The 24,117-nt window shown below is 40.0% G+C and overlaps 1 long non-coding RNA gene across 1 annotated transcript in view; it reads left to right on the forward strand.

Moving 5' to 3' along the window:
- The first annotated feature begins 7,106 nt into the window (after nucleotides 1–7,106).
- The window catches only part of LOC139005057 (uncharacterized), a 231,023-nt gene continuing 214,012 nt past the window's right edge, over nucleotides 7,107–24,117 (forward strand). Inside the window, exon 1 of the long non-coding RNA XR_011470637.1 lies at nucleotides 7,107–7,188. This is a non-coding gene — a long non-coding RNA (uncharacterized lncRNA). The remainder of the gene's footprint in view (nucleotides 7,189–24,117) is intronic.

The following is a 24,117-nucleotide window of genomic DNA, read 5'->3' on the forward strand; positions in this document are numbered from 1 at the left end:
CTCTTTGCATGTCTGGGCTCTGTGGGTTTAGTCGTTCTGGTTCCCAAACAGGGAATGCTTCCACTGATGGACACAGCAAGAGCTCTATTAAATTGTAAGCTACAGCTGGCTCCTGGGCACTTTGGGTTCTTTGTGCCAAGATACCAACGTGCAAGAAGGGAAGCTCCTGGCATCAGGAGGCGATTGGATGATTCTTATACACATTTACAATGGAGATAGAACAGATATATTTGGCACCCAAGTGATTTATTTAGGCACCTCTTGGTAAACATCTGCTCCATTTTGACAGTAATAGGTAAGTTCAGAAGCCTTGCTCAGATAAGGGCATGGTGACTAGGATCTCAGTCCCCTCAGGGATGAGAGTCTGGTTCATGCCAACAGGTTTGACAACTAGGCTACAGAAGTACTAAGTAAAGTTGGTGAAAATACAGAATAGATAGTAGAAGAGGGAGACAATGTGTTTCATTTGTGATCCCAAGACTGGCTGCAGTGATTAGGGCTGTAATTCATTACATTTTACTGAACCTCATTACGTTTTACCTGAGAAAAAGATGCATCAGCATCCTAACAAAGCTGCTTCAAGAATATACACAAAACAGTGTATCCAAAGGGTGGACCCAGGTAGACTCTGTGAGGTGCTGCCCACATCCTCATTCAGTACAAAAAACATATTCCTCACGCTGCTGGGAGTGCTGCAAACAACACTTTGGGAAATGTCTCAACTGAAGGGAGCTGCTGCGCCTCTTGAGGCAGCTGGTTACAGGTACAAATTGACATGGGGCTATAAAAACCTGTCATCTCTTGCTGAAACTTGGTATTGAAGCCATTGAAGCATCAGAAGTTAACTGTGGGGTTGGCTGAGGCCATTTTGAACAGCAATGTTCCAGTGAAAATAACAGAAAGACCCAGCTTTGAATGATTTCCCAGCCAATTATTAGTTGCATCATATTGGACCACTTATATCTTCTCAGACTTTTAGTTTCTTGTAAAAATAGGAATAATATACCTAACTCATAAAGTTACAGGAGGATTAAATGATTTCATGAGCATAACACAAGCAACCCAGTTCTTCACGCACAGCAGGGCTCACTAATTTAGTCTCACTCTCTCTCAAAAAAGTATAGTCACAAATTACATTAGCATTTTAAAAAGTCATATAAGACCTTGGGCATTTACAGAATTTTAGCATGTGCGGTTCTGACTATTGCTCAGTAACTCCAGTGGTCCACTTAATGTAATGTAATCATTTGAATTTTTCGGAGGTGCACATTGAATCGGACACACTGGGAGAGGCTGGTTGGCAGGAGTGAGTCACTTTCCTGGGCTGGAGCCTACCCAATGCCAAGCATTTTCATCTTAGCCTGACTTTTTGTTCTTATTGTCTTCCCACCCATGTACCTTTTGTGAAGCAAGAAAGTTTTTTATGGAAAATCTGGTTTTTATGGAAAATGCCCCTGCTAAACAAAAGAACAAACATATAAAAAAACAGAAAACAAAACAAAACAACTAAAATCAACCAGTGAAGAGTGTTGGCATGGAAGTGAAGAGAAAGCTAAGAAACCTGAGCAATTGGTGATGCTTACACAGTAAAATTGAATGTGGGGATAAATTACAGAGTAGAATTCCACATTGCAGTGTTTTGGACTCATGATATGAATGCTTTTTTCCTATGTGCTCCATAAGGAAATGAGGAATGGCAATTCACAAACAATTTCAATAAATTTTCTAGACAAAATTCTTATTATTAGCTTTATAAATGAGTCTAGTCCTCTATTTATAGATTTATAAAGGTCTTAAGGGGTCAATTAAAAGTTTTAGTGATACCCAATTGAACTTTATGAGAGAAATCCTATGCTATAATTGTATCTGTGATGTTGGGACTTTGTAAATGTCTCAGCATGTATCTCTTAAGAATGTCAGGGTATGTGTAATTATTTTTAATACTACCACATAGTTCCTGTTGTATAGCAAATTGTAAAATGTAAATTATTAACCATGGCTTGATAATCACATTGTAAAGAGAGAATTTGCATCATTAATTGCCTGTTTTACAGCAAGGATATGGCATTTGTCAATAGATATTCAACACCAGGTACAAAAGCTCCATGTTATGATGTACATGGACAAATTAAGCATGGGTCATGCCCTCTTTTAAGAAAGAAAAAAAATACTGGTTCCAAATATAACCCTGAGAATTGGGAAGGTAAAGTATCTTGAGGAAAGAATATTGGGATCCATTACTGGCAGAAGGTCATAATATTGGCTCATTTAAACAGCTGTTTATTCCCCTCATACTCATTTAGAGAGACAAAAGGGAGATATCAGCACAGAACTGGCTCTAAGAAATATGACATATCCTACATGTGAGCAGTAAATCTCAGCACTTTTCATCTGTTAACTTCGTGTGACTGAATACTCCCTGTGGTAGGTAGATCTAACATTGAAAGATAGATATATTTCCACAAAAATGACTTTTACACATCCATCCATAAAAAATAGCAGTCTCACTTTCATAAGGCTCCAAGCAGTCTCAACACGGTGTTCCTTTCGTTTGAACTTTGCAGTCCTTGTAGGAACAGTGGTTCCACATTACACTGTTTGAAGAGTCTGAGTTGAATTCTGTGGACAATTAGACTATGTTGCAGAAAGACTGGTATTTCCTGGGGCAGGATAAGGGGAATAATCCACAATTGATTATAATTCAACTGGGCACTAACTTGTTCATATTATCTTCTGGAATCCTCATTTACTAGTAAATTGCATATACTCCAGGGAGGTAATATATTACAGAGTATCAAAGAGTAAAGCTATTAGTAAGAGAGCTGCCAGTGTCTATTTCCATCCTACTCCTAATGACTTCCACAGAATGTCACTCATTCTTACAAGTGCTTTTAAGACTTTTCAAAAATTCATTTGGAAGTCTTTTCAGAGATTTCCTGGTCTCCTGAGAAGATGTAGGCTACCCATTAGTATATAGAACACAGGGAAGTGTATGTGGTGTGGGGGGAAAGGGGGGGTATAGAATGGTATTCAGCTATTCTTAATCAAAGGAGGAAAATACACTTTTGTTGACTGTCTCCCATGTGACTGCTCTGTCCTATGTATTTGCATATGCAATCTCATCAAATTTCCTTCTCCAATGTATTATTGTTACAATTATGACCATTTTATGGATGGGAAACTGAGGCTATGGGAGGTTAAGTAATTACCATGAAGATCTACTATGAGTCAAACTTGGATCTTGGAGTCAAACTTGACCTTATTCATTTCAAAGTTCATTAACCTAAGAAAAGGATAGGGATTTTATCAGTGGAATTTGATTCAAGGTATCAAATTTGATTTGATTCTTACCTGAGAATCAAGTAATGAATTTTTGATTCTTTCAAACACTGGAAGAATCATGGGGCTGAAAAGCTGGGAACCTACTTTCAGCGTGGCTCCAAGAGTAAACAGGACACCTCAGGGTTACTGGAATTCAGAGTGTCATGATGATGCGGAGACCCAGAGTGAAGTAAAGGAGCTTAAGGAGGATGTAAGAGGATGTCCCCCAAACAAACTTTTCTATTGAGGTATAACACATACAGTAAAGTGCATGAATCTTAGGTGTATATTTTGTTGAATTTTTATTTATGAACATATCCATGGATCCACCAGTCATATCAAGATACAGAATATTTCCAATATTTCAAAATGTTCCTTTGTGGTCCTTTCTATCAATACTTTCTGGGAGTATGGGAAGGGAGCAGGACTTGAGCAAGCTTAGAATGTGGTAATCACTCTGATGTCTGACATTAAAATTAGTTTTGCCTAAAAATCTCAGATAAACAAAATCATACTGTATGTATTCATTGGTGTCTAGCTTCTTTCTCCCAGCATGATGTCTGTGAGATTCATCCATATTGTATAATTAATGGTGTTTTTTTTTAATTGCTACTCAATCTCTCTTGAATGAAAATACCATAGTTCATTTATCATTCTTTTGCAGATGAAAATTTGAGTTGTTTCATGTTTTACTTTAATGCATAAGTGGGCAATGAACATTCTTGTACAGTGGGGCCTTGACTTACGAGTTTAATTCATTCTGTGACCGAGCTCGTAACTCAAATTACTCGTATGTCAAATCAACAGTGAACGAGTGAGACACATGATGCTGGGCTTGATGTTGTGGCGTTCACTGTGATGTTTGCTGCGCCAACTATCGGTGGGGTATCTGAAGCTGACTCGTAACCCGAATTTTAGCTCGCAACTCAAAGCAAAAAATCAGCCGAGAGACGGCTCATATCTCGAAAAACTCGTTAGTTGGGACACTCGTAAGTCAAGGCCCCACTGTATACGTCTTTCGGTGGATGTACCGGTATGCATTCATTCCTCCTGTGTGTATGCCTAGGAGTGGAATTGCTGGCTCATAGTATAGACAGATAGATATTGCCAAACAACTTCCCCAAATGGTTATACAATTTAAATATCTACTGAAAACATATATGAAGATTCCAGTTGCTTCTCCTTTTTGCCAACTTTTAGTATCACCTGTATTTTAAATTTTAGCCATTCTGGTGAGTGTGGAATGTTATCCATTCTGTGTTTGTTTTCTTTTTAATCCTCCCCCAAGCATATTTTTTCTCTTTGATTTTTAGAGAGAGTGGAAGGGATGGATGGAGGGAGAGGAGGAGGAGGAGGAGGAGGAGAGGGAGGAGGAGAGAGAGAGAGAGGAAGAAAAACATCAATGTGAGACACATCAATTGTTTGGCTCCTGTACGCATCCCGACCTGGGCCAGGGGTTGAACCTGCCCTCACCTGATTGAGAATTGAACCAGAGACCCTTTTGTGTGCGGGCTGGTGCTCTGACCACTTAGCAACACCAACCAGGGTCCAGTGTGGTTTTAATTTATATTTGCCTAATGAGTAATAAAATTGAGCATTTTTTTTCAAATAATTATTTGGATAGCCACTTTTGTAAAGTTTTAATACAAATTTTCCCCCATTATTTATATTGGATTGTCTTTTTATTCAATTAAAAAAGTATTAAATTTATCAGGGTTATACATATATATTTATCAGGGAAATATATATATATTTCAGAGAAGAAGGGAGAGGGAGAGAGAGATAGAAACATCAATGATGAGAGAGAATCATTGATCGGTTGCTTCCTGCACACCCCACACTGGGGATCAAGCCCACAACCAGGGCATATGTCCTGACCAGAAATTGAACCTCCTGGTTCATAGGTCGACCCTCAACCACTGAGCCACGCCAGCTGGGCTATTTGGGTCACATTTGTTAATAGCATAAAAAAACTTTAGGTATATAATTGATTTATAGTTCTTTATATGGTCTAAATGCAAGCCTTTTGTCAGATGTATGTATTGCAGACATCGCTCAGTCTGTGACTTGCTTTTTATCTTAGTGGTATCTTTTGATTAATAGAAGTTCTTAATTTGGATGAATTTAATTTATCAATCTTTTGTTTCATAATTAGAATATATCTTGTACTACTTAAATCTTAACCCAAGTTTATAAATATATTATCTTGTCCTCTTTTAAAAGCTTTATTTTTTTTTTACTTTTAGATATATAATACATTTTAAACTAGCTTCTGTATATGGTAAAGATCAAGGTTCATTTCCTTCACCCTCAAGGATATCTAATTAAATCTGCAACATTTATTGAAAATTTCAACCTTTTCCCTCTAAACTGCATTGATGCTGTTGCTGCAAATCAGATGACTGCATATGTCTGGACATTTTCTTCATTCTACTTTGTTTCATTGCTGTATTTGTCTAGTTCTCTGTCAGCACCACTCTATCTCACTTATGAAGCTTTACAAAAAGTATTTACATGCCTTGGCTATTCTAGATACTTTGCATTTTCATATACATTTTAGAATCAGTATTAATTAAACTCTTCTTTCTTTATAATTTGGACCCAGTAAGTTGTAGCTAGCACATTTTTAAAATTTTATAGTTAATTTTATCTTTAATCAAAGTTACATATATACATAGTTTAAATACTCAAATAGTTTTATAAGGCTATAGATGAAAAATCAGTGGTCTCTTACTCTACCTCTTTCTATCCCCAAATCCCACTTCAAGAAACAATCTCTTCAGCTCATGGAAGGTTCTGGAAGGCCCCAGAGAGATTACCTACTCTGGTGATGCAGTACCATGTACCCCAAGTGCAACTTTTCCAGGGAGTGCTTCCAGGGCCCCTGAGAATCAGGGCTGTAGCTCCCCTCACGCCTCCTCCTCCCACCCCCTATAGCAGAAACCAGGTGGACAGAGAGAGTCTGAAGAGCACGTGATGAGGCACCAGGAGGGTGGGTCTTGGTGGCCCCCAGACATATGGGGCACTGACATCTGGGACATAGTTTGGGAATCTCCGGGCAATCAAAGTTGTGTCCTGGAATTTGGGTCTGTGGTTTGCTGAAAGAGTCTGGCCCTACTGGGCTCTAGACAAGGAAGAAGGGAGAGGGCCAACCCTCCCTGCTGGCCCGGCATCCCCCTCCACAACCAGTGCCTTGGGTGGAGCTGGGAAGTAGCCCAGGCAGCCACTGGGATGCCCTTGGTGGATAGGAGAGGGTAAGCTGGACTGGGTGGTCAGTTGGTGACTGGAGGTTGGTGGCGCTCATTGGTAATCAAGTATTTGGAAATATGGAGCAGGAAATCTGATGTGAAATTGCTAGATAGGGACTGGGAAACAGTAGTGCACATATCCTTAAAGAATTTAACTAAGCCAACATGAATGCTGCGGAAGCAATTCCTCTTTCTGAGCCCTGTCATGTGACTGAGCCCAGCGCCCCTTCTAGAGAAACACTGCACTTAACTGGGGGGTGGCGGGGGTGGGCAGCGGTGGTGAGGGGCTGACCTGCCCTTGGGCCCACAGGGAGGAGGGTGTGTAGGGAGGTGGCAGCCCAGGGGCACCAAGTCCAAGCCTGGATTCTGGGCTCCTGGCGACCGTAGGACGTGATTGCTCAGCTGGTTTCCTCCTAACAGAGAGGCTCTAACACACGTAGACCCAGCAGTTCTGTTGACCTTAGCTACCCAAGCAGGACTGACATTCCTCCAGGCAGTCACAGCAGCAAAGGTCTTTTGTCTGCGCCTCCAGCGCTTTAGCACAACCTGGGAATGATGGGGCCCTCCAGAACTGCAGGCTGGGCCAGGCTTTCCTCTCAGACCTGTGTGGGTTTCTAAGGTACGTGCCAAATGTGTGTTGTTGTTTCTCTCCAGTTCTTTGTAATGTACATTTTCTGACTGGGAATTCATTGTACACTTTGTAAACATTTTGCTATAAAAAAAGGCAGTCTCTTTCAAGTCTTTTAGCTTTCTTTTGGCATTCAATTTTGTATTTCTCAATAATATGCTTCAAGTTATATTTCTTAGTTTTCAGCTTTAGATATTATCTACTAATTTCCTACTATGAAAGGTCATTTAACTCACATTTTCTCAACATAATTTTTCTTAGATGAGTATTCGTTATTCGTTAGATGCATTATTATTCCCTTGTAAATATTATTCACAGCATTCGTTTATATCCTTGTTTTCCCTACAGTTAATAATCACCTCCTTTTCTTCATTTCTTTTGTTTATATACTGTTTACTACTGTTAATTCATTCTTTTTTTTTTAAATATATTTTTATTGATTTCAGAGAGGAAGGGAGAGGGAGAAAGAGAGATAGAAACATCAATAATGAGAATCATTAATCGGCTGAATCCTGCACGCCCCCTCCTGGGGGTTGAGCCAGCAACCCAGGCATGTGCCCTTTACCAGACCCAGGCATGTGCCCTTGACCAGATCCAGGCATGTGTCCTTGACCAGAATTGAACCCGGAACCCTTCAGTCCGTAGGCCGATGCTCTATCCCCTGAGCCAAACCAGCGAGGGCTGTTAATTCATTCTTGAACTCCCTACCAAAAATATAGCTCTCCTCCGAATATTTAATTACATCAGGTAACCTATCACATCATTTTTTTTTCCTTGAAGATATCTCTCTTGTAACCATCAATCCTCCCCCAGGTCTGCACTGGCTCATCTCTCCGCCTGTCACACAGATGTTGCCGAGAAATCTTCCTTCATTACCACATTTGGGATTCCCCTTCCCTCCCTTCTATGTTGGACTCACTGTCTAGTTAGTAAATCCCATGTCTTCTTACTTTTTGGTCTCCTTCATTGTTTTGATGGAGCATAACTTGTGGTGGCTTCCTGGGAAAGTGTTAATAGGAAATAAGTTTTTTTGAGAAGTTGCTGTCTTTATTTTAGTCTTATAATTAATGGGTCATTTTGCTGGGTTGTTAGAATAAAAACCACCTTCCTTAAGATTTTGAAGATCTTTCTAATGTTGCACTTTATGTTACTTTGCAGTTGTTGTAATAACATGATGTTGATGTAATCAATGTTAGTTTGATTCCTGATCTTTGTGTTTCATTCTCTGGAAGGTTTAGAATTTCCTTCAGCTGCTATAGTGTCACGACTACAGGACTTGGTGTAGATCTTTGCTCATGCCTTCTGCTGGGCGTTTTGTGGGTCCTTCCATTTAGAAGCTCATTTTTTTTTTTTTTTAGTTCTCACACATTTTCAGATTATTTCTTTAATAATTTCTACCACTCTGTTTTATTTTCTGTTTTTCTGAATATTCCATTAAAATGACATTTGACCTCTAAATTGATCCCCTAATTTTACATTTTTTCCTATTTTCTATCTTTTTAACAGATAAATTATACTTTGTACTTGACTTACCAAATTTTATCTTCTATTCTTTCTATTAAAATGTTTATTTCTGCTGCCTTTTCCCAATTCCCACAAATTTGTTTATATTCAATAAATATTGCTTTTTTATAGCCTCCTTTTCTTGTTTTGTGGATGTTATATCTAATTCATTTTTCTGAGGATTAGTTATGTTTTTTGTTTGTTTGTTTGAAGTTTTTTTGACTCTTTTTTATTTGTTTACTTTTGGTCTGTGTTTTTCATATTATAGATCTTTCTCTTTTTTTTTTTTCTAGATCTTTTTTACATTCAGTGTTATTGTTGGCTGTGTACTCATATTCAAGAGACCAAAAAAGATTGCTTATAAGTTCTGAGTGAGTGGATGGGCCTTGTCAAGAAGTGGGCTTCCTTCAAAGATAAGATAATCTGGCTGAGTATTTTCTTAGAGGAACCCCAGCTGTCAATACTTTTAGGATTTTTTAATTTTATTTTTTGCTGGGTTAGTTTCCCTAGAGATGAATTCTCCAGTTTCATGCTTGAGAGTTATGAGTTCCTGCCATCATTCTGGGACTGAGTGGGAGAAGGGGTTGGGGCAAGGGTGGGGAGGGTTCATCTTTCAGAGTTTCACATTTTGTCTGTTCTCCATGTTTCTTAGTACTATTCTCCTGTAGTATGTATTGCAAGAAGAGGGTAGAGCCCCTCTGGTTCAACCTCTCCAGTACAAACCTTTTGTTGTCTTTCATGATGGGGTAGTCATTGGGCCCAGCAAGCTGGGGGAGGAAATCTATGAGATTATTTCTTACATAGATTTTATTTTTTAATTTTTATTTATTGATTTTCAGAGAGAGAGAAAGGGAGAGAGAAACACTGATTTGTTGTTCCACCTATTATGCATTCATTGGTTGATTCTTGTATGTATCCTGATCAGGGATCAAACCCACAACCTTGTTGAATCAGATGGATGTTCTAACCAACTGAGCTACCCAGCCAGGGCTTCTGGCTTTCAGTCTCACTTGAATCCACCACTTTTAGAGGTAATTAGTGCCCAATTATAGATTATGGAGGCTTTCTGTGGCTATAACATGCATCTGCTTATTTCTGGAGTTGCACCGAGGCTTCCCTACCTCAAACCACTTTCAAGCTGTTTCTAGTTTCCTAAGGTAGTTCTCACTCACTCAATTTAAAACTTTCAAAATGTTGTCATTTCTTTTTCCTGATCTCTTTATATTTGTAAATTTATATTTTTACTTCCTTCTTAGTGAGGTTTCTGGAGGGGAAATAGTAAATAGTATTTAATCTACATTTTAACTGGAAGCTAGTTAGTAAATATTTAAGAATTTAAAGTCAGCTCTTGCCTGGCCAGTGTGACTCAGTGATTGAGCATCAACATATGAACCAGGAGGTTCTAGTCCGGGTCTGGGCACATGACCGGGTTGCAGGCTCAATCCCCAGTAGGGGGTGTACAGGAGGCAGCCGATCAATGATTCTCTCTCATCATTGATGTTTCTATTTCTCTCTCCCTCTCCCTTCGCTGAAATCAATAAAAATATTTAAAAATAATAATAATAATAAAATAAAGTCAGCTCTTGCCTGAAAATGCAGTGACCATCTCTTGACATAAGTAAGCATATTGCTACTTTTCCTCTGTTGTTCTACTAGCTGATTGATAAAGAAAAGTACTCCTACTTAATTCCTTTGGGGGATGTGATAGAATGGAATGGAAACCAAGAAGTGGATCATTGCCATAGAGATATTCTTGGAATGTTTTTTCTGGTCATACTTAGGAACAAATCTCCACCAAAAGGTGGCTACATTATAATATAAACTGCCGTTCTGGATTTGTTGACTTGATTGTTCTAGGACAAGTACAAAAGAAACAACAAAATACAATCATTTTTAAACATGTGGTATTTATTTTGGAATGATTATTTTACTCATTTGATGCAAGCACTAGAAGGAGCATTCAGACTTTCTTTACCAGAAATACCTCAAGTATGTGAGCATATTTTAAATATTCTCTACTTAGGCTTTGAGTCTTCATGGAATTAATTCCATATTTTACAGATAAAGGTCATGTGTTACAACCAGTCATAGGTGGTGATTCTGGATATTCAAAAAATACACATTTGTTAAGAAATCTGATGCTAATTTGGAATAATGATTTGTTTTTACATTTTGTTTTGTGCAGCTGGAAAATAAGGCTGCATTTTTAAAGGAATGAAACAAAGCAGCATTTGAGGGATTTTAGTGATGTGTTCCTCACATGCCATCATCATGCACGACCTCATCTTAGATAACTGCTTTATTAGTCTCCATCATTATGAACGGAAATTTATTTGACATCATAGTGCAGTGGTCGGCAAACCGAGGCTTGTGAGCCACATGTGGCTCTTTGGCCCCTTGAGTGTGGCTCTTCCACAAAATACCACATGTGGGCGCGCACGTACAGTGCGATTGAAACTTCGTGGCCCAGGCGCAGAAGTCGGTTTTCGGCCTGGGCGAGTCTATTTTGAAGAAGTGGCGTTAGAAGAAGTGGGGGGTGTCGGTCGGTCGGTCAGAGATGGGAGACGCGGGGGCGCGCACGATTCATGCAGGAGTTGAGTAAGCCAGTCAGTCAGCAGTCTCATTGTGCAATGGTTTGTGCTAGTCACATCTGCAAATCGCGTGCGGGTGACAAAAGTACCTACTCAAAACATAAAGTTACCTGTATTTTTCCAACCAGCTGCAAATCCTACAGGTATTTTTGTCATCAATTTAAGTATTGTAATTCTTTTGTGTTGGTGGCTTTATTATTATAAAATGAAACATTTTTTTAGATGCCCTGTTTGAGATGGCTACAAAGAAGCAAAGAAAAACGGAAGATGAAAACCGTGAATTTAAAGTTGAATTTAAAGTTGAATGTACCTACCTATATATTTTAAGTTTAAAAAATTTGGCTCTCAAAAAAAATCTCAATCGTTGTACTGTTTATATTTGGCTCTGTTGACTAATGAGTTTGCCGACCACTGCCATAGTGGATATCTGCCACGGCCAGATTTAGATGCTGCTGTGATCGATATTACATAGGCAGAGAAGTACAAGATAGGAACAAATGTGGGAAAGTATGTTTGCGAGTAGCAAACTAATAGGGGCAGATGTAAACTTCTTTAAAGAGACTTCAGAAATCTAAAGATTTTTTTCAGACTGTCCAAATACATGGAGTATTTAACAGTGAGGAATGTGGAGGGTGGCTGAGTAGAAATTGTTTCAGAGGCTGTTTGCAGGAGTTATCAGTGAGAAAAGGGAATGACGGGAATTGTACTTAGAGGGAAGGAGACATATGAAGAAGGTTGAATGAGGCGGGGAAGAGCCTAGACACCCAAGAATGTCTTGAGTGTTGTGCATAGTGAGCTTTTTAATGAATGACAGCTGACGTTGTAGCAGAGAAACTGATAAACTGCTGTAGAATTTAGAGTTTGAAGCTGATGTAAACTTAAAAAGCTATGAGCCATGGGGTTCAGTCTGTAAGCAGTGTCACATTTACAAAAGCACAGTAGAAGCCGGCAACTCAAGCTTTAATATGGTTCTCAAACAGTCAAGAAAGTTCAAGTATGTGACTCTTGGCTTTTCTTGCTAACATCCCTTCGTTTTTTGATCTGCAGCACCCACCTCTCAGATGGTTATGTGTGCGAGTCTTTAAACTCACCTGTCTTTACTGAGAAGGTTACCTAATAAATGAGACTAGACCTATTTTGGGGTATTATTAGTAGGCTTTTTGAGAAGGTCAGTGGAACCTCCTATAATCAAGTAGCTTCTAGATTATAGGAGGCTTTCTATAGACATCCCTTTTTTTTTTTGCATCTAACCAAGTTTAAGGGAAAGGTGAGCCACCTACATTTTTTACCTTCAAACAGGTACTGCAGAATCCCAGTAGCTATCATGGCCCATTCAGTGTCTTTGCGCTAAAAGCTTTACTGACATGACTGCAGTTGTTACTGAGAGCTGTGATGCCCCCATTCATTCTCCTTGAGTTATTATCTTCTCAGGAAGGAGACTACATAGAGGGCATAAAGGAGATAAATGCTTTTCCAAAGGAGCCACAAGTCCCTCTTGTGTATTCCCATGTGAACACCAGTGCATTGGAAAAAGTTACCACAAAGTACCTAGTAGTGTTAATTGAATGATGAAATTCTGAACTAAAAGAATATTTTTGGAAAAATTCCTATAAAAATTAATGCATTAGAATCAAATCAATTGATCTAATAATTCAGCCAAAGCATAGTTTATCCTTGTTAAGTTACAATTGTGAGAAAAGCTCAAGTTGTATATCATACCAAACTAAAGGACAAATCCATTTTATTTTTATATTAAAAATGTTTTTCTAAATCCAATCCATAAAGTCATAAATGGTTAAAATATAAAATTTGACTGAAAAGTTCACACCAAAAATATCATTTGTTTTAATTTTTCACCCTTGAGAAATCCTGGGGTAGATTTAGGACTCTTTATAAAATCAAATCAGAAGACTATATATTCATGAAGCACATATGATGTGCCAGGCTTTGCCTTTCGTCCTATAGGAGGAACAAAGAAGGTCTTCTTAAGATGCAATAGAGGAAAATTATGAAGAACTAAAAGTTTAAATGACATCATAAGATAGAAGTAATACTTTAAGACAGCAATGGAAATGCAATCAAAACCAATTATCAATACAAGTCAGGCATTAAACTTATTTTGGGACTCAGTAGTTCAATTATTGGCTAAATAACAGGGTTTTTGAAAAATAAAGGAGATAAGCTTAGAAAGATAATTTGGGTTAAAATTATGGGCCTTAGATGGTAGGCTAAGGTTTTAGAACTTGATGTTATAAGAAAACCATTGAAAAACTTAATTCTAACCTTAAGTGAAGAAGTGATAAAATCAGAGCTGCATGTTGGGGAGATGGATCTTTCCTTTGTGCACAGACAGGACAGAGAAACTTTAGGTGCTGAGAGATGTTGAAAGGCTACTGCCATTTTTTAGATTGTTTCGATCATCCCGTGAGACGGGCTCACCACCACCCCCAACTATGGATTAGGTATCTAGACTGACAATGTCACACACATACCCTAAAAAGATTTTTATTACACAGACATAGGTTGCAAGAGTGATAAAGTGCTGAATTAAGGTGCTATGTTAATGTTAGATGAACTATAAGCCCCCACCTATAGAACCTGCATTGTGGAAGCAGGTCTTTGGAATGTTATATATGTGGTTATATAACATTCAATTTACAGGTTCATTGAGAGACTTTGCAATGTCAGAGAGGAGGTCTCCAGGGCTTTGAAATAAACATCCCAGCAATCCTTGACCCTTTGTTCATGCATTCCTTTTTAAAAAATTTGAATACATTGTTTCTATTTTGAAAAAAGATTTTCTTAAAAGATGCAAAGCTAAATGGAGATTGCATCTGGGGTCATAATTATAGATTCTAGTGTTTAATAAATCAGTCAGCTTTGGTTTGAGCGCCACTTACATGTTGTGGACTTATGTGTGCAGTGAGAACCATCTAGGAAACTTGTTTACAATGTCAATTCCTGCCCTCAACCCCAGGGATTCTGGATGAGAGGTCTTGGGTGGGTCTCAGGGATGTTCCTCATGACCAATCTTTCTTTTTATTTAAATTTTATTTTTAATTACAGTTTACATTCAATATTATTTTGCATTAGGTTCAGGTGTATGGCATAGTGCTTAGACAATCATATATTTTACAAAGTGTTCCCCTGAATATTTCTAGGACCCACCTGGCACCATGCATAGTTATCACAATATTATTAATTTCGTCCCCTATACTGTACTTTACCTCCCCATGACTATCTTGTAACTATCAATCTGTACTTCTTAATTCCTTCAGCTTTTTCACCCCTCCTCCCCTCTGGCAACCATCAATCTGTTATCTGCATCTATGAGTCTGTTTTACTTCTGTGTGTTTATGTATTTTGTTCTTTAGACTCCATATAGAAGTGAAATCATATGGTCCTGATGCCAGGTTGACATGCCTCACTTGAGAAACATTGCCCCACATGCACCCAGCACTGCACCAGGCATTGCAAAGGTTTCGGGCAAGAGCCTAACACACAACCACAATGAACAAAGAGTTGGCTGCTCTCCCAGCTTTTTCCCTGCTTAACCAATCTTTTAACTTCTGAACCTATGAAATTTTCCAAAGCAAAAATAAAACCAAGACTACAGTTTTGTTTAGTTATGGCTTAGGATTTAGCAGTGCTTGAATGCTTACTATGAGAAAAGTCTTTATACATATTTTCTAATTTAATTTTCAAAGTCAAGTAATTTCCACATTACAGTGTAGATGATTGAGACTCAGTAAGATTAAGTGACTTGCCTAAGTAATGCAGACACTAAGTGGTAAAGCTAGATTTCAAACCTAGTTTTGTCCAAATCAAACTTGTCTTATTAACCAAGACACTCTATTACTGCCCAAGTCTGGTACTATAAAGGTCTCACTTGAGTGGTGATGTAGGCCCCATGATTCTCAGAGCAGGGGAAAATAACACAGTTGCCCACTTAGTTTTCCCATGTATTGACAGTAAAGTGACAGATGTTGGTTGTATATCATGAGGAACTCTGTCTACCAGGGTAGAACCTTCCTCATGACTAGCATCTCAGCCTTTCCATGGGCTCTGGAAGACCTGAGCCTTGGAGGTTGCTTCCCTGCAAGTATAGTTTGTCTGGTTTGGAATAACACCTTTTGGACCAGGCACTTTGGAGAGGCTGAGAGGAATGAGAGTGTCTGAAGAGGGTGAGAAGAAAAGAGTGTCATGATTTGGGGTGAGGCAGGTAAGTATAGAGGGCCCAGGTCATAGAAATTTGGTTTTTATTCTAAGTACTAGAGGCCCAGTGCATGAAATTTGTGCACAGGTGCAATCCCTGGGCCTGGCCAGCAATCAAAGGACAAGCATCTGGCATGGAAGGGCAGGTCCCAGCTGACCTCTGGGCCCTGGGCAGCACCTGGGCCCCAGGCCCCCACATGCCCCCTCTGCCTGAGTCATGGTGTCCGAGTCCCCACATGGAGATGTGGTGCAGCATGGGCCTCTGGGCCACCCAGTGGCACCACATGGAAGCTGGGAAGACAGCATGGTCTCTCCCAGTCAGCCTCTCAGACCGGCTCCTGCGCGAACCCACCAAGAGCTCGACTGGCCCTTGCGGTCCCGATGGCTGCAGCCTGGCTCACCTGGAAGAGGCCGCGCGGGTGTGGTGCTGGTTCCTCATGGCCACCCAGCTCCTGAATGTGGGGGCTTCCCCTGACCATGAGCCCTGGTGTCCCAGGGGGAGGGTAGCAGGGGGAGTGAGAGCGAGCTCGGTGGACACCCTGCATTCTCACCTTACCTCTGTCCAGGTCACCCCTGCCCACAGGTAGCCATAGCGAGGTCACATCCCCCATTTCAGGCACCAAGGGAGGGTAGTCTCTGTCACCCACCCCCAGTTTCCCGTGTCAACCCAGGGCCAGCCCCAATCGGGTGATCAGGGCCTGCTGGCTGCTGGTTGCTGTCTGCAAGGCAATCATTTGGGGCGGGGCTGCCGCCTTTCCCTCAGCGCCTGGGAGCTGGGCAGTAGCCCAACCCCCATCACCACCACAGTCTGTGGGATAATCAGCAGGGTGATTGGGCTCCCACTCATACCCACCTTGGCCTGGCACCGCCTGCTCACCTGCTCCACCATCCTGCTGCAGTCCCACTCTCATTGGGGCCCATCGGGGCCAGCAGCGCCTCCACTGCTACCCACTGCCAGCACCGCATCACTGATGCCCACCATGCTCTGCGCCCCACCCTGGTGGTCAGCACACGTCATATTGAGTGGTCCAACTCCCAGTCTCCCAATCGAACTCTAGGTTGAACAATTACCCGAGGAGACAATTTGCATATTAGGCTTTTATTACATAGGATTGTAAGAAACAAATGGAGTGTTTTAGACAAAGCAGTTAATTATCTCATTTTATGTTTTAAGATAACCCTTTGTGCCAGGGCTGACCGGATGAATGATTACTCTGACACATTTCTGTGAAAGAGAAGCTAAAGGGCTAGTTGGCATAAAGAGCCAAAAAAGCCTTGGTTGCCTGCCTCAGCTGGAGCTAAAATTAACCTCTAGATACAAGCAGCAGGGTAAGCTTCCCTGAGAAAGCACATGCTTCTACAAGGTCGGGTCTAAAAGACTACACATAGATTTTAGCAAAAGACCCAAGGGTTCGGACTTGTTTGAAAAAATCAAGGTATGGGCTGCTGCCTTCAGCAAGGCCCCCCCAGAGGCCCCTCCGACCTTTTGGAGAATCTTCCTTACAGACACTCCAACCAAGTCCCATGCTTCCCCACACTTTTGGTTGAATGAGAGGGAATAAGAAGTGAAAGGTGAGTAAGGAGGTTGTTTTACCCTCTGAATATTTTAAGTGTGTAAAAACCCTCATGAAGGAAAAACCAACGAAGGGAAAAACTGATATTTTTAGGCTTGATGAGCAGGAGTAAAGTGAGACTCAGAAAGAATTCTGGAGGTTCCACTACCTCCTCCTCAAAGTAAGCTTGGAGAGAAGGTAGGAAGTCAAGGAGAAATAATCAGGACTGGAGCATTTTCAGTTTTCATTTTTGTTCCTTTTTATCATTCTAAAATTCCCCCAAGTATTTTTCTCCTCACCTTTAGCAGTGTCAACTCTGAAAGCCTAGATATCAGGCAGGTACCTAAGGTGATGATACTCTCTTAAGAAAATTACAAATGTAAATGTGTTTTCCTAGTAGAGTTGAAGAGAGCATTTTTTGAGGGTGGATGAGAACCCAGCTCTGGAACCCAGCTCCAGCACGTAAAGTACCTGAGGGGTGGCTTGAAGATGGCATACTCCTGTCAGAAGGCACGTTTCTACTTGCCTGAGGTAACGTGACTCAAGCTGCCCTGAGACCAGAACAGAGGGCTGGTTTCATAGAGGCTGTGCTTTTCCACATATATTAAATAGAACTCCTTTGATTGTAAGTGACAGAAACCCAACTTGGATTACCATAATGGAAAATAATGTTTCTTTATAAGGATAGAAGCATATCTCATGGAAAGCAAGGTCAGAAAAATAGCTGGGTCTTTGGAACAACTGGAATTACAGTCTTGAAAACCCTAACTCCCACATTCACTTTTCAGCAATTTTATTTTTATGACAGAAAATATAGCTGCTGAAAGCAAAGCTCTCTAAGCTTTAGCAGGAGGTAGGGAGGGAAAATGAATGTGATTCTCTCAGTCCCAAGCCCAAAACTCCCAGAGAAGGAGCGTGTTCTCTCTATTTGAGTTAGGGTCTTACCTGTGGGAGTCAGTTGTGCCAGAGGAGGGTAGCACTGGGCTAACAGAGTAGACCCTACAGCATCCATGGAGATAGGAGCTCTCCTGGCAGAGGTGAAGAAACACTGTTTCTTCAGGGGTCTCCAATGATAGAAGGCTACTAGATAGAAGTCCCATAGGTGTGCACAGGAGATGTTTGTGTATGTAAATATTGGAGAACCAGGTCACTTAATTAAATTAATGACAGACCTAAACGATCAAAACGGCAAGAAAACAATCTAAAGTGATATCTGAAAATCAAGAAAATCCAATGAATAACAAGCAAAGATAGGTACTGTGTTTTTCTGTTAACTCTTATTTGGGTAGGTCATGTCATGGAAGGATTGGCTACTTTGCCTTCGCTAATTAAATGGTATGATACTCTCCACCAGCTGGCTTTTCCTACACTGGAGTAAAATTTAGCAAAGGCCTTCTTAATGGCCCTCCCCCCAATTTTCCCAGTTCTCAATATGCTGTGTGTAAACTTTGAGGTAAGCTCATTCATTAGAGGGCCTTATGGGCAATAGGAATCCATCATAGCACATGGTTAATGAGGACACTCCTGGTTTACCCTGGGAGAAGGGTTTTCCAGAGAAGTTTAACCAACAGGATGAATGTGTGTGACTGCGTGTGTGTGTGTGTGTGTGTGTGTCTGTGTGTGTATTTACATGTGTGTATATATAGACAGAGGCAGAGGCAGAGGCAGAGACAGATAGATAAATATATAGAGAGATTTTAGAAACTAGTTCACATGATTGTAGATGCTTTGAAAGTCCAAAATCTCCAGGGTGGGCCAGCAGGCTGGAGACCCAGGGAGGAGCTGCAGTTCAAGTCCAAAGGCTGTCTGCTAAGGGGAAGCCAAGTCTTTTTTCACTAAAGCAGGGGTGGGGAAACTTTTTTCTTCTGTAGGCCATTTGGATATTTATAACATCATTATCGGGTCATACAAAATTACCACTTAAAAATTAGCCTGCTGTATTTGATCAAACATTTAATTAACCCACCCCTAATACCTTGGCATGGCCAGACCAAATGATTTTGTGGGCCTTATATGGCCTTGATGTCACGTAGCAACACCCGGCTTCCTCTCCCTAGCGACAACCAGCTGCCTTGCAGTTTCTTCAGCCCAGAAACACGACTTGCTTTATAGCCAGGTGCAAACAGTTCACACTTTAACCAAATGTCTGTGAAGCGTTTTCCCGTGCCTCATCTCATTTGATCCTCACAGAAGTCCTGGAGTAGGTAGATAGGAGGTTCGGTGGAATCCTATTTTCTTTTTATTAGCCGGAAAATGGAGATTTAGAAAGCTTAGAAACTTGACCTGACTGTAAAGAAGTAAGAAATGGTGGGCCTTGAAAATGACTTCAGGTTTTCTCACTGCGCAGAATATAGTCAAACACTGCTGCTCTTTGTTCTCCCTGCGTGATCTACAATAATAATCTGCTTTGTGTTAATATTTACTGCTGTGTTGCTGACAATTACCTGAAAGAGAAGTTGAGGTGCTTCACTGGGCTGGAAAAAGTTTAGCTACATCAGAAAGCAGGTCTCATTAAGCAAATTTATATATATATATATATATATGGCTAAGTTGACTCACACATGTGCAATACATATAAATCTTTCAAGCTCTCACTGGCACCCAGGTGTTTCAATCTGTCATTGTTGATTGTGAATTTGGTTGACGCTTCTATTATAGAAAAAGGGCAAATAGCGATATTAAAATATTTCTTCTAATTAATTTCCTTTCAATGTGCACAAATCCGTGTACTGGGCCACTAGTGTTTATTATAGTAATGCTGGGAGAAGAAAAAAAAAACGGTGAGAGGGAGATAGATGGAGAAAGAATAACCCCTTACTGACCACAGTAGGGACATTTCCCATATGGCAGTGGGTTCTCACAGTGGTTGTGGAGCAGAGTGACCACTGGGTATATATGGAAAAACAACAAAAGTCTGAGAGGCAATAGTGACAGTGGTCCTGCCTGTGGCACAGTGGTACCAACTTCTTACTTTTGTTCTGTGGCCTGTTCTGTGTCTGCACATGGAACTGGGACATGCAGGCAGATGGTGGCCTTTCTAGGTTATGCAGTGGTGCCAGGAGAATCTTGGCAATGACTCTCAGAGGCCATGTAAAAACATGAAAAAATAAGGCAACCTAGGAACACTCCATTCCCAGGGCCAGACTAACTCATGTGGGGAGGCCAGGAATTTAGTGCTCTTTCAAACTAATATTTGAACAGAAATATTCTATTTTGTTACTGTTGTTGGTGGGGGCAGAAGCTGGCTTTCTATGAAAATGATACAGCATATTTTAAATTGGCTCCTTTGTCCCTCCTTCTCTCCTTTTCTCCTTCCCTTTTCCTTACTCTCTCTTTCTGTCTTTTTTTCTTTGTCTCTTCTCAGTCTTTATTAAAAACAATGCACAGTCTCTGGAAGTTCCCCAAGCTGATTTTCCTGCCACATTTCTGCACTTACTGTGAGTTATTCCCTCTCGGTCTACACAGGCAAACCACCACTTATTTTTCGCCACCAGAATTAATTCTCTGACCTTTCTCCAAGTATCCCTGACTGGATCACTTTCTTCTTTAAGACACTACTATATACTCCCTATTCCTCAACTGTGGCACCATGTTCACATTATTTCTCTCTCTTCCCCCTATCAGACCCTAAGTTGCTTTTCAGAAGTTATCTTCAGTGACTTAGCATTGTGCTGAACTTGGTATAGCCTCATGCCAAACTCCACGTACAGTTCATCAGACAAATTGTAAGATGTGTTTTATAAAGGAGAAAAACATTTTCATTTATGAGTAGCCTGCCTTGCACAATAGGTCTAAGCAAAGATTCATAACAGACAAAGTGATGGGAGGGAGGCAAATGATTCTGAAGTTGATTACATTTTTTTTTTTTTGTAGTCCAAATTCTTCAGGATTCTCAAAAAGAAAAATTCATTGAATATTCTTCTCTCCTCTCACCCATTTTAAAAACTACTTCTATAAAGAGCAAAGATAGCTGATGGAAGTGTGCTGCTAACCTCGTTTTTATTGTGCAGTGCAGGAGGCCTGGGAACAGGAACGATGAGTCCTCATTCATATTTTAATGTTGACAGACCCTTCTGGAAGAATCTGAACAGCAAGTACTCTTTTACACAAGGGCTTCAAGAAACACAAAAAGGAGAGTGGTCACATGAGTATAAAGAACTTATAAAACTAGATTAGCCTGTAGGTTTAAAGACTGCTCATAGAATTATAAAATAAAATTTTAGAGCTGCAAGGTACTGTCACAAACATTTAAAACAGATCTTTAACCTAGCAACTGTCAATCAAGTGTTGACTGACATTTTGAGGGGTTAGCATGTTCCTCTCACTTCACTTTCAGCACAGGAACTTCCAGGTAATCCCTGCCTTAGAGGGATGCAATAGCCTGCTCAGCTCATGCTGGGAGGGTAGATCCAAAAGATAAAATCAATGCAGATTAAACAAAGAATAAATGACTTTTGGAATGGGGATGGGCTGTCCTTAAAGCCCATCCCCATTCCTAAAGTCATTTATTCACGTTATTTATCCTTTGCTTTATCCCCCCAATTTTTTAGAATGTACTAGTATATGAAAATATACATTCAATGCTACAGGATAGTCAAGGAAATTAGAGGGAATTGAAAAATAAAACCAGAGTCAAAATGAAAAAAAAAGTTAATATCATATTAGAGAAAAAACTCATAAAGAATAAATTTTCATAGACATGTCTGAGTCCACATTAGCATTTGAAATTAGTACTTATCAATTACACTAGGAAATAGCCTCACATTTTGAATTTTCAGTTTTAGAAAACTGTTAATGGAAATGTACAAATATATATAAAGACAGAATTATAGTATCAGTGTCTATGTCCTACCCATTACCAATTTCAACAACTTTTAACTCATATTCAATTTTATCTTTACCTTATCCTCTGCCACTGCTGTACCTGATGACTTTGAAGCGAATCTCAAAAATCATGACTTAATCTATTAAGATTTTATAATGTGTTCTAATAAATTTAATTATAATCTGAAATAAAGTTAATGTATTGCAATATACTAAAAAAAATGATTACCCATATTTAAAATACACTGCCTGAAGTAGATTCCAGATTTGGCTTTGAGATTTCTAGCTGCCAAATAAAAGGAACCATAATTGATTATAATATTTGGAGTGTATAAAAGGAAAAAACACACACATACACAACACATTTTTTCAGAGATGCATCTTCCTGATATTGAAAGCTAAGAGAAACATCTCCTGTGATTTCCCATGGAGATCAACATCCTCAACAATATTTCTGCATAAAAAAATGGCAAGCTTAGACCGACTTCTTCTTGTTACCTCCCTGTATGCAAGTCAAAGGCACATAAGGCCAAAACATAGCTCATATATGAGAGACTAAAGCAATTAAATGCAAAGCAATGTTTTATCTCTTTGACTCTTTTAGATTCAAGAAAAAGGAGTGCATTCTATAGTTTTACGGTATTTTTTCTTGAATGATATTTCTCAAAACTAAGCCTTTTATTTTCAAAAAAATATGGTCCACAAAGAACTTCACAGTATATTGTCTATGTAGAACCCAACCTGTAGGTTACTGATAAAGAGAAATTCCCTACATATATTTTGAGAATAAACTGAGAGAAGGGCAGGTTTGACAACTTCCAATGAAATTTTATAAATAATGAGTCTAACCATGTGGTTGGGTAGAGGATGTTCCCTTAGGTAGGGTCAAAATTTACCCAGAAAGTAATTAATTGTCTAACTTGACCCCATAGATAGACAATCCAGGCTTAGATGTATTATTGTATAATACATGCCCACAAAATTTTTAACCTGGAAAATATTACAATTGAGTGATATTAATCACTTAAAATGTCCATTTAAAAAACTCTCAAAGATAGCCTAATTTAACAAACTAATGTCAAATACTATTTAATATAAACTAATTAAAATTTAGAGTCTCTGAACTCAGAATGATAGGATTTGGGATGATCCATGCTCATTTGTTGTTTATAGAAACAGTTGTTTAGTTTATGACACCAAACAATGTCATCAATTTCCAACTATGAAGGCATAACTTGTGGCCTACCTATGGAAAATAAAAGCAATTAAAAAAAACTCTTTTTGAAGTGCTGCCAAAGCAACCAGGACATAAGGGGCTAAGATCCCAGAGAAAAGTGAACGGCAGAGGTGCACTGGCTTTTGTGTCTGCTTTTCTTCCTGAGCATTTGCTGATTCTTGGTCCAAAGCAAGAGATGGGAATCTGGGGAGAGAGCCACAGCTAAGAGGCAGATCTATATATATAAAAGGCTAAGTGACTGACCGTATGTCCGCCTGACCTACCGACTGGCTGGTACATATGATGCGCACTGGCAATCTACATATATATAAAAGCCTAAGTGACCGTTAGGACGAAACGACCAGAATGACCTGAATGACCGGTCACTATGATGTGTGCTGCCCACCAGGGGGTAGACACTCAATGCAGGAGTTATTCCCTGGTGGTCAATGTGCTCCCACAGCGGAAGCGCTGCTCAACCAGAAGCCGGGCTCACAGCTGGCAAGCACAGCGACAGTGGCAGGAGCCTCTCCCACCTCTGCAGCAGTGCTAAGGAGCTAAGGAGCGAGCAGTGAGTGATAAGGAGCAAGCAGTTAGGAGTGAGTGCTGAGCTGTTAGGAGTGCTGAGTGCTGAGTGCTCGGGCTCCTCCCTGGCCGCCTGTTGCTTTGCACACTGCTACATCCCTTGGGGGATGTCAGACTGCCAGTTTTGGCTGATCCCTGCAGGTCTGGCAGAAATCAGCAGTCCAACATCCCCCGAGGGGTTCCAGATTGTGAGAGGGCGCATTCCAGGCTGAGGAACCCCAACCAGTACACAAATCTGTGCACTGGGCCTCTAGTTTAAAAATAAATGTTGACTTGTGCATGCACGATACATACAAAGCTCTCACGTCAATCACATGCAATGTTTCAATTTGTCATTGTCTACTGAGAATTTGGTTGACACTTCTATTATAGAGAAAGGGTGAATAGCGATATTAAAATATTTCTGCTAATTAATTTCCTTTCAATGTGCATT

Source organism: Myotis yumanensis, unplaced genomic scaffold (genome assembly GCF_028538775.1).
Source record: "Myotis yumanensis isolate MYYU_CA2020_CCGP unplaced genomic scaffold, mMyoYum1.0.hap1 SCAF_3, whole genome shotgun sequence".
Lineage (NCBI taxonomy): Eukaryota > Metazoa > Chordata > Mammalia > Chiroptera > Vespertilionidae > Myotis > Myotis yumanensis.